Source organism: Rhinopithecus bieti, unplaced genomic scaffold (assembly GCF_001698545.2).
Source record: "Rhinopithecus bieti isolate Rb0 unplaced genomic scaffold, ASM169854v2 scaffold_9663, whole genome shotgun sequence".
Classification (NCBI taxonomy): Eukaryota; Metazoa; Chordata; class Mammalia; order Primates; family Cercopithecidae; genus Rhinopithecus; species Rhinopithecus bieti.
Window position 1 is genome coordinate 1,814,444 of NW_016806456.1, and position 11,182 is coordinate 1,825,625.

The 11,182-nt window shown below is 45.4% G+C and overlaps 1 pseudogene; it reads left to right on the top strand.

Annotated features, from left to right (window-relative positions):
* The first annotated feature begins 9,494 nt into the window (after nucleotides 1-9,494).
* On the top strand, nucleotides 9,495-10,969 carry LOC108532560 (importin subunit alpha-1 pseudogene; annotated as a pseudogene).
* Nucleotides 10,970-11,182: the final 213 nt, after the last annotated feature.

Sequence of the window (11,182 nt, forward strand, 5' to 3'; positions counted from 1 at the left end):
TATCCTGTGTGGACATCTTCCCTTCCTTCTGGCCCCAAACTGTACTTAGCTTTACGAGAGAAATTATTTCTCCTTTTAGTAAAACTATCTTGAAAACTCACATTTCTTTTATTATAGAAAAAAAAACCCAGAATAAGCATAACTTCTGCCCTTCTCAATTTGATATAAGAAATTAATATTTCTCCTATTAACATACACATATGAACTTGCACCACAGCCTTATTTTGTTAAGAGAGCATTTTTTCATCCCTGGCTAAGTTATATCCAAACCATTTTCCTTTAACTTGCCCTTGGCGGTGAAGGAGAGGAATCTCAACCTATTCTTCTACAGGTTGTAGGAGCTTGTAATCCATTATTTCCCCCCACCAGGCTGGGGGCTGCAAAAGAGCCTGCTCTGTGCACTGTTAATCTTGATATCATCCAATATAGCATGTGGCACGTAGCAGATGCTCAGGAAGTGTTTGTTAATAAGGGTGACCACGTGTCCTGGTTTTCCCAGGACAGAAAGGTTTCTCAGGACGTTAGGCTCTCAGGGTTCAACTGGAACAGACTTGGGCAAACCTGACAGTTGGTCACCCGTTAACTGAACTGGACCCCACTGTTCTTGGTGACATCAAGGCTTAATATAAAGTTGGGAAATTTGCCTACTATAAAGACATGTGGTCTTTGTCCCTACTCTGCCTTCTTTCTGGGTCTCTAAGCTTCCCGGAGTTCTTCCTTCCCTGGGAGTCACCTCACTGGGCTAACATTGTTACTTGGGTGCTAATTCCACCTGGGTCCCAGTGGCTGTCTGCTTAATGCTCCCCGTGTATAACTCCATTTCTCCTGTCACATGACTTTTTTTCCTCTGAATTATTTACTAGCTGGTTTTTCTCCTCCTGCTTCTGAAATGTTGAAGTTCTCCAGCATTCTGTCCCGATCACTTCCAAATATCTCAGGGATGACCTCAGGACCTGAGCTTAACAAAACCTAGCACAGAGCACCTTGGATGTTATTATTGACTCCTTTTTCATGCCCACCATCTGATTTATCCACAAACTCTGCTGATTCCCTAGTATTGAGTAAATATTAAATCAGTTCCCTTCTCCCCATCCTCATGGTTTTGGCCATATGCCAGGACCTTATTATTTATTGCCTTTTACTGACATTTCCCATTTCCATGCTTAACCTTTCCAGTTTACCCTTTTCATTGCTTTAGAGTGATTGTTCTAACATGCAAATATGACTACATTCCTGCCTTGCTTAAACTATGCCAATGGCTCCCTGTGGTCCACAGAAAAAATTCTTAGACTGGCACGAGATGCTTCCTGACCTGCCCTTGCTTAACAGTTTGGCTTCACACATCACCATTTGTCCATCTCAGACCCCACATTCTTGCCTCAATGCACTCATCCTGCTCCCTCTACAACCAGACCCTTGGACCTACATGTCCCTCCTTCTGTCTCTGTTGCCTTTCTGCCCTCCTTGCCCTGGCTACCTCCTGCCAGGCCTTCAGAACTCAGCTCAGAGGTTGCTTCCATGACCCTGTTAATTTGGGGTGAGATGCTTCATCTGTCCTGTACCAGCAACGTGTGTTTACTGCTCTCAGAGTAGGCACCAACCTGCTTGTCTCCCTCTCTGGGGGCTGAGCAACTTAAGTGCAGAAAAATGCTTATTCACATTTATGTTGTTTCTTCACAGCACTTGGCATAATGTAGGTGCCTGTACTGGGTTGAATAATGTCCCCCCAAAGTTATGTCTTTGCAGAACCTCAGAATGTGACCTTATTTGAAAATAGGGTTTTGCAGATATGATTAGTTAAGATCATATTGAATTAGGACAGGCCCTAAATCCAATATGACTGATGTCCTTATTAGAAGAGGAAGGAATGTAGAGGTGCAGACATACACAGGGAGAAAGCCACGTAATGTGATGGCAGAGACAGAGATGGGATGGCAGCAATGAGCCAAAGAACACTAAGGATTGCTGCACCCACCAGAAGCCAGGAGAGAGGCGAGAAAGGATCCTTCCCTAGACGTGTCAGAGGGAGCATGGCCCTTCTGACACCCTAATTTCAGACTTCTGGCCTCCAGAAGAAAAAAATAAATTTCTGTTGTAAGCCACCCATTTTCTGGTACTTCATTTTGGTACTTTGTTTTAGGAAACTAGTATGGTGCTCAACATATTTGGTTGACTCAGTGAATGATCCTACTCCTTTCCTACCTCCCCATAGCCATTGGGAAAGGCTTTTGTCAACTTTGGGCTAGAATGTTCTGGTAGCCTTCTGACTGGTCTCCCTGTGTTTATTAAATGGAACAGTGCCATAAGTTTATGACTCCAATGGATTCTGTGTTTGTTAGGCTGATTATCAGCTAATTTTTTTCTCATGACTCAGTGACAAGGTTAGCTGAATCCTGGTGCTGAAAAATGTCACCTCTGCCCTGAGTGAGGCTTTCATGCAAGGATCTACTGGGGCACCTAAAAGGACAATGATTCGGGATGTCATTGAGCTCACAGAGCAAGCCACATGCCTGTTTTTGCACCTGCTTTGCTAATAAATGAAAGTCTGTATGGCAGAATGCTATCTGACACCTGCTTTCATTACAACATGCAGAGACCTACGGTCCCAAGACCTCTTGCATCTACATAGTGAATGACAAAATTGACTCAGGTCAGTTCTAACCAAGTAGGTCATGGAAAGAACTCCGGTTTCGGAACAAGACAAATTTGGGCTAAAATCCCAGCTCCACCACTGACTGCCTGAGTCACCTATGATGTTGCTTCACAGGGTGGTAACAATGATCTATGCCCGCCTCCCCAGGTTATTGCTATAATTAAGTGAGATCAAGCATGTGAAAGGCTTCCGGTGCTGTAAATGCTTGCTGCTATTCAGTAAGTTGAACACAATCACACAGCTAAGGGGGAAGGTGCTGTCCAGGGTCTCACCCTGGGGATGAGACTCCCCTGAAACAGAGGCAATGACCTCTAATGAGGGAACTGAACATTAATTAGGAATCCAGGATATACGACTTTATGCATTTTCACATACATTTTTTCTCCTTTTATTCTCATGAAAGCCTTTTACTTAAAAAAATTTTTATTCCCATTAAAAGATATAGGAAATGAGGCTCAAAGGCAGGGCACGGCTCCCTATAGCACTCGCGAGCAGTGGTTCTCAACCTGGGCTGTGCATGAGGATCCCCTGCAGCTTTGAAACATCCTCATGCCCCGACACCTCTCTGACCAATGAAACCAGAACGTCTGATGCTGGGGCCCCGGCTTCAGAACTTCAAAAACTTCTTCAGGTGACTCCCAAATGCAGCCAAGTTTGAATATCTGCGCTCCAGAGTTTACAAATCACTTTCCCCCAAAGGAAGTGGTCTGACCGACCTTTACGCCCCTATGAGGACAGCAGAGTAGATTTCATTGTCCCCACTCTGATGATGGGAAAACCAAGGCTCAGAGAAAATTCTAGAAAGGACTTGAACTAGAACCAGATTCCTTGATTCTTCTACACTGCTCTATCCCTGTGCTGGGGGAAGAAGCTGTGCCACATCACTGACCTCTAAATCTCCCTTTCAGTATCTGCACCTGAGAGAAGGCTGCCTTGGTGTTTGGAACAGTTTACCTCTATCTAGCCATCGGGGGTTCTGATGACCCTGCCCCCAGCCCCCATCACCTGGTCTTCCCTGCCCTCCCCTGCAGTTCATGGGTTCTCCACAGCCCGGAGCAGAGGCCAGGGGGTTTTCCACGCAGGCTTGTCTGATCCATTTCATTCCCGCCTGTTTTTCCATCTGCCTTGTCATAGGGTGTGTGGTGCAAGCTTGTCTCTGCCAAATGCTTTAGTGGCTCTGGAATGGAGAAAGCAGCAGAAGCCCAGAGTGTTTATGCCATGGGAAAAGCTGGGCTTTTCCACAGATCATCCTTCTCCCCCGCCCCCAGGTTCTCATGCCCTACACGATTCCCAGGGGGCCACCCAGCAATTAAGATACAGTTCTGGAGAGCAGAAGGCTCTGACAGCCCCACAAATCAGCCTCCATATCCCCACCCCCAACACACACACATCGCAGTCCCTCCCAGAACAATACTATCGAGTCATCTTGAGCAATGGCACCAGAAAATCCCAGCATAATGAAAGAAAACAGAGCCCTGTCTTTCTGGCTGCTGGTGCGATTTCAATAGAAAGCCCTTCTTAAGCAGGAAGAAGCAATTCTTCTGCTATGTCCCTAACAAAAGCTGACCTCTTCCTTGGCGGCATTGGGTAGGCCCAGAATCAAGCTGGGGTTATTTCCCCACCATCGCCATAGTCATAGCAACAGCTTTGATTAATGCGGTGGCCCATCAGAGGGATAATGTCAGCCCTAATCAGAAACGCCTCAAGTATCTCTCTTTGCATTTTGGTAAATGGCGTAATCACATTACGGCTGGATGTGTCTGGGATCTGATTGCTGTCGCACAAATCTGCCTGATTTTCCAGGTTAAGGGGTGTCAGGGGGCCCGAGATGCAGCTAATTACCGTGCATTGTTAGGAGAGAGGACCGAGGCCACGGAGGCCGCCAGGAATGTTCCTGCCCTATCCTTCCTTCTAAGTCCATAGGAGCAACCTGGGCTGATGGTCTGTTTGCAAGGATGCCTGCCTGAAGGGCATGGCTGAGAGTCAGAGAGGGGTGCTGTTTGCTGTTGTTAAGCATAAGGGAAGCAGAGGCATGGTTGAAAAGATGAGACAGGCAGCTGAGCTGGGCTTGGCTGTTCCTCCCCCTTGTCCATCAAGCTCGTGATGGACAGTCAGCCTCCGGTCATGCCACTGGGCTGGAAAACTGGCAGGAGGGCCCCACTTGGGCCTGGAGATAGGAAACGGCAGGGGTGACATGTACTGCAAAGGCATGTAATGAGTGTGGACTTAACTTGTCATAATAGCATTTGGCTGTTGGCAGGTTCTGCTTTGTCTGTTGAAGCTTTCTACTTGAGGGTTGATTCTTACTGCACCCTGGGGAGAGAGACTTCTTCTCTCCCCTTTTACTAGCAGGGAAACTAAGGAAAGGAGAGGTGACATGTCTCATCCCTGTATCGATGCTAGGTTCCACTTCCCAAGAGACCCTCCCCACAGGAAAAGCTTCCTCTCTGCCTTCCAGCCTAGCTGCTTTTGTCTCTGTGAATCCATAGGTGACAGTAACAATAAATACCACCTATACTGCAAGATTAAGAGGAGAACCTGAGGAAATATGCATTGAGCCCCCAGAGGCTATTTTTAGATGCTCCTGGGAGGTTTTAAAAAAGGACTCAAGCTGTTAACTATGTATGACTTTCCGAATGCAGGACAGAAATAGAAGGGCAGCACTTAGCTTCTCCAAAGCTGGGGAGTAAATTCCTCTCAAAGACCTGAAACCACTTTGGGGCCATTAAATTTACTGTCTCTTGGATGGCATTTAATATCTAGCATAACTAATATCTAGTTTTTATTTCTGGCCACGGCAATAGTTCTTATTTTTTCGGTGTTGAAAATTATGTTAAGAGTAGCTGAGGAAATTGAGTCACGGAGTGAGAACTATCTCAGAGTCACACGGTTGGTCTGTGGCCAAGCCTCGGTGGAAGCAAATCTCTTGCTATTTGGGCCAAAGTTCACTGCCGAGGGTTGAACTGAATGTCCCAGGGCAGGTTTGTGTGTGGAAAATTCTTCAGGGGATACTCAATCCAACAAACGGACAAGATGCTATGGTATCATGAATCAACCAAGCTCCATCTGCCACCTTTCCTGGCTCCAGGCCAGCTTTCCACCTGGAGGAGTCAATATTCTCCCCAAGAAGATGTTGCATTAGACATGTTGGAGGACACAGGCTCACGGCCCGCCCTGAAACCTCACACACTTGTGTTGTATTATGAGCAGGACAGAATGCATTTCCAGGCCGGGTTGTACCTCAGGTCGGGGGTAAATAAGTAGGGTTTCCCCAGCTGCTCTCCGAAGCTTTATGATGTCCTTCTCAGTAGGCAGCACCTTGATTATCCCTTCCTTTAAATTTGGCCGATCAGGGACTTGGAAATCAAGGATGTAGAACCTTAGCCCCACACAGCCAATAGCTTTAAGCTAAACAAACCCACAAGAGACTGGTATTTGCCTGAACAGAAAACCACAGAGGAATGAATTAACACCATAGTCAGAGTTTCCATCTGGGCCCTGCTGGCACCCTCACCACACAGAGACTGCCTGTGCCGGCTGCCCCGCTCCCTGCTGGCTCAGCCTAGTGCAAGTCCCTGGGCCAATCCCGACAGAAGCGGGGTGTGCATGAACACTGTCTTCCTCAGCCACGCTGTGGGACTTCCCAAGCAGGGACTCAGCGGTCCAGCCTCTGCTCCTGCCTCCTTCTGCCCCTCTATTTCTGGTGACTACCACATCCAGCACGTGGCATGCCAGGGGCCAGTCCCCCGTAACCAAGCAGCCTAATGGGCTGTATGGGTCTTCTTGATGCCCACTCCCACTGTACTCTCCAGTCTGGCAGTGCTGCCACTGTATACTTGGCTGGTCTGGCATCAACCACATTTGGAATCTGGCTCCATCAGACACTGCTCCCTGTCTGGTACCAGGGACTGTAGTTGATTCTGTTTCTGTTGACAGCTATCTTCTCCAGTCCTAGCTCAGCTCTTATCCCTGGTCCCACATACAGTGTTCTCATTACCACCTTGTACAGCACAGTCATGCATAGTTTAACCACAGGGACATGTTCTGAGAAATGTGTCATTATGTGATTTCATTGTTGTGCAAACTTCCTAGAGTGTATTTACACAAACCTAGACGATACAGCCTACTATAAACCTAGGCTACATGGCTTAGCCTATTGCCCCTAGGCTGCAAACCCGTATAGGATGTTACTGTACTGAACACTGTAGGTAATTGTAACACAATGGTAAGTATGTATGTACCTAACTTACCTAAGCATAGAAAAGGTATAGTAAAAATGTGATATAAAAAATAAAAAATGGTACATCTGTATAGGGAGCTTACCATAAATCAAGTTTGCAGGACTGGAATTTGCAACTCTGGGTGTCAGTGGTGAGTGAGTGTGAAAGCCTAGGACATTACCATACGTTTGTTGTTGTTGTTGAGACAGAGTCTCACTCTGTTGCCCAGGCTGCAGTGTAGTGGCACAATCTCAGCTCACTGCAACTTTCACCTCCTTGGGTTCAAGCGATTCTTGTGCCTCAGCCTTCTGAGTAGCTAGGACCATAGGTGTGCACCACCACTCCTAGATAATTTTTATATTTTTAGTAGAGATGGGGTTTCATCATGTTGGCCAGGGTGGTCTTGAACTTCTAGCCCCCAAGTGATCCACCCACCTTGGCCTCCCAATGTGCTGGGATTGTAGGTATGAGCCAGGGCACCCGGCTACTGTACATTTTTATATGACAGGCAGCACAGTAGATTTGTTTACAGCAACGTCACCACAAACATTTGTGTAATGATATTACAACAGCTATGCTATCACTAGATAGGATCTTTTCAGCTCCATGATCATCTTATGGGACCATTGTTGTATACGTAGTTCCTCATTGACTGAAATGTCGTTATGTGTTGATGCATAACTCTAGTTGCATTTTAACTCATCCGTCTTCCCTATCAGACTGTGAGCTCCATGAAAGCAAAACTCTCTTCTGGTTTTCTCCTCATTGTATTCCCAGCACCTAGCACAGCAGCTAGCGAAACAGCAATATTTAGTCTGTATTTGATCCATGAAAATGAAAAGGTGATATCCCATTCCTATAGAGGGGAGTGATCACTTACTTGATTTTGCTGATGCACATCCGTCTCTGTTCAAATTGAAAGAGCAAGTTCATTGCAAACTATCTCTGGCAGAATTGTCACTTCTGAACACGTGTCTGTACAAAGACCTTTGCTCATTACAAAACAGGGGTCGTAACAGAAATTGGTCCCTTTGGTTGATTTTACAATTATATTTAATTGCTCACCATTCTGCCAATTAATCAAGCCTTCAGTTGCCAGAAGTAAGGACATTTTTTTAAGAGGTGGATTAAAGGGGAAATTGCATTTGATGGGAGAAGATGAGGCCGTGGCTCTGAAATATCTTCAAGTGAGTCACAAAGTATCTCTAAACCTTGGTTTCCTCATCTGGAAATTGAGATAGTTGAACTCAGTAATCACTAAATTTCTTTCCAGGTTTATGGTCCTATTAGCTTATAATTTTGTTTCACTAATGCAAGTCTCCAAGCCTGCTCTTTCTGTCTTGTGTTTTGGCCATATCAGAACCTCAGGGTTAAGCCTTCGCATGACTTTTCATATGTTGCCACCAGGTGGCAGGAGTGTGCCACAGTCCTTTGGTTCCATGCATAAAGAGCATGAGCGTCAGAGGTGGACTTAGAATGGTAGCTTTCTGAGCTAGAAGGGCAGAGTCTTTGAGTTTTTGAAATAGCAAACCCTCTTGTTTGTGACAACACATTTGCTTTTGTGCAAAACAACAATTTGAGGGTTAGCAATGACCATATCTAGAAATGACTGAGGACCCAGAGTTTTATAGTCCAGAATTTTAAGGACATGGCACCCAGCCCCTGGTGGTCTTCTCACTCCCACTTTATACCTGAGTAGACCATGGAAGCCCATCACCCCAGCAGCCACTGTGGAATTCAGCGTCCCATGAGGAACACCACGGGCTGAACCAGGGTTGATGTATTTACACTGTTTCTTTGCTCCTTCCTGTCTCCAGGGAAAGAGATCAGGGCTAAGCCCACTGAAATTTAGGATCCGTAAGTCCTTTGAAAGAAAACTTTAAACTATTTGCCTACTTATAATAAAGTTTTACCTAAACACAAGCTCAGCAAGGAAAATTGTCACCCCCTGTGATGGTTAGTTTTGTGTCAACTTGTCTGGGCCATGGTGTGCCCAGATGTTTGGTCAAACATTATTCGGGGTGCTTTTGTGAGTGTGTTGTTGGATGAGATTAGCATTTAAATCTGTAGGCTGAGTCAAGCACATGTGGCCCTCCCTAATGTGGATGGGCCTCATCCAATCAGTTGAAGGCCTGAAGAGAACAAAAGGCTCTCCCTCCTCCAAATAAGGGAGACTTCTTCCTACCTAAGTACTTTCTTCAAACTGGACAATGGCTCTCTCTGGGTCCCAAGCCTGTCAGTCTTCAGCCTAGAAGCTCACCATTAGCTCTCTCGCATTGCTAGTTTGGTAACTCACTCTGCAGATCTGGAGATTTCTCAGCCTCTGCAATCACATGAGCCAACTCCTTAAAATAAATCCCTTTATATATATGCGTGTATATGTGTGTGTGTGTGTGTGTATAACATATATATGTAGAGTATATATAAAATACGTATATTATGTGTATATATATATATGTAAAATATCCCATTTCTTCTGTTTCTCTGGAGAACTCTCACTAACATACTCCCTGGCTGGCGATTCATCCTTTGGCTATGCTTTCATTTCACACATGTGTACTGAGAATCCATCTAGTACTAGGCCCTGTACTAGGCATTAAAATAGAAAGATGAACCCAGCTGCCTGACTTAACAGATTCAAGAACAAGGGAAAAGACAGTACAGAAATGAGGTGTTGCAGAATAGAAGTCAATCTGGAGCTGAGGAAAGCTAAGGATGACCAGATGCTGAAGAGGAGAAATGTGAGCTCATTTCCTGATGATGCTACTTCTCTGCTGCAGAAAAACCACAACAACCAGGGCACTGTAAATTGGTCTGTTGATGACATTGTCAAAGGCATAAATAGCAACAATGTGGAAAGTCAGCTCCAAGCAACTCAAGCTGCCAGGAAACTACTTTCTAGAGGAAAACCGCCCCCCCCCCAACCCCCGCTGCAAAGACAACTTAATCTGGGCTGGTTTGAGTCCAAAATTTGTGTCTTTCTTGGGCAGAACTGATTGCAGTCCCCTTCAGTTTGAATCTGCCTGGGCGCTAACACTGCTTCTGGGAATCAGAACAAGCCAAGGTTGTGGTAGATGGAGGTGCCATCCTAGCATTCATTCCTCTGTTGGCATCTCCCCATGCTCACATCAGTGGACAAGTTGTATCGGCTCCAGGAAACATTGCATGTGATAGCTCAGTTTTCCGAGACTTGGTTACTAAGTACGGTGCAGTTGACCCGCTGTTGGCTCTTGCAGTTCCTGATATGTCATCTTTAGCATGTGGTTACTTACGTAATCTTGCCTGGATACTTCCAAATCTTTGCTGCAACAAGAATCCTGCACCCCTGTTAGATGCTGTTGAGGAAATTCTTCCTACCTGAGTTCGACTCCTGCATCATGATGATCCAGAAGTATTAGCAGATACCTGCTGGGCTATTTCCTACCTGACTGATGGTCCAAATGAATGAACTGACATCGTCATGGGAACAGGAGTTGTGCCCCAACTTGTGAAGCTTCTAGGAGCTTCTGAATTGCCAATTGTGACTCCTGCACTAAGAGCCATAGGGAATATTGTCACTGGTACAGATGAACAGACTCAGGTTGTGATCGATGCGGGAGCACTTGCTGTCTTTCCCAGCCTGCTCACCAACCCCAAAACTAACACTCGGAAGGAAGCTACGTGGACAACGTCAAACATCACAGCTGGCTGTCAGGACCGGATACAGCAAGTTGTGAATCATGGATTAGTCCTATTCCTTGCCAGTGTTCTAAGTCAGATCTCAGGATACAAAAGGAAGCTGTATGAGCTGTGACCAACCATATCAGTGGCGAAACAGTTGAACAGATTGTGTACCTCATTCATTGTGGCATGCTGATGAAACTCTTAACTGCAAAAGATACCAAGGTTATTCTGCTTATCCTGGATGCCATTTCAAATATCTTTTAGGCTGCTGAGAAACTAGGTGAAACTGAGAAACTTAGTATGATGACTGAAGAATGTGGAGGCTTAGACAAAATTGAAGCTCTACGAAACCATGAAAATGAGTGTGTATAAGGCTTTGTTAAGCTTAATTAAGGATTTCTCTGTAGAGGAAGAGGAAGATGAAAATCTTTGAAGGCTATACCTTCCAAGTTTAGGATAGGACTCCTGGGAACTTTAACTTTTAGATCATGTAGCTGAGGCATAAATTTGTTATTTACTACGTTTGGTATAAGTTTGTCTTACCGCTTCTCTACAAAGAACTCTTTTAAATACGGTTTGGTATTGTAGCACTTTTTACACTGAAACTATACTTGAACAGTTCCAACCTGTATATACTGTATAAAGC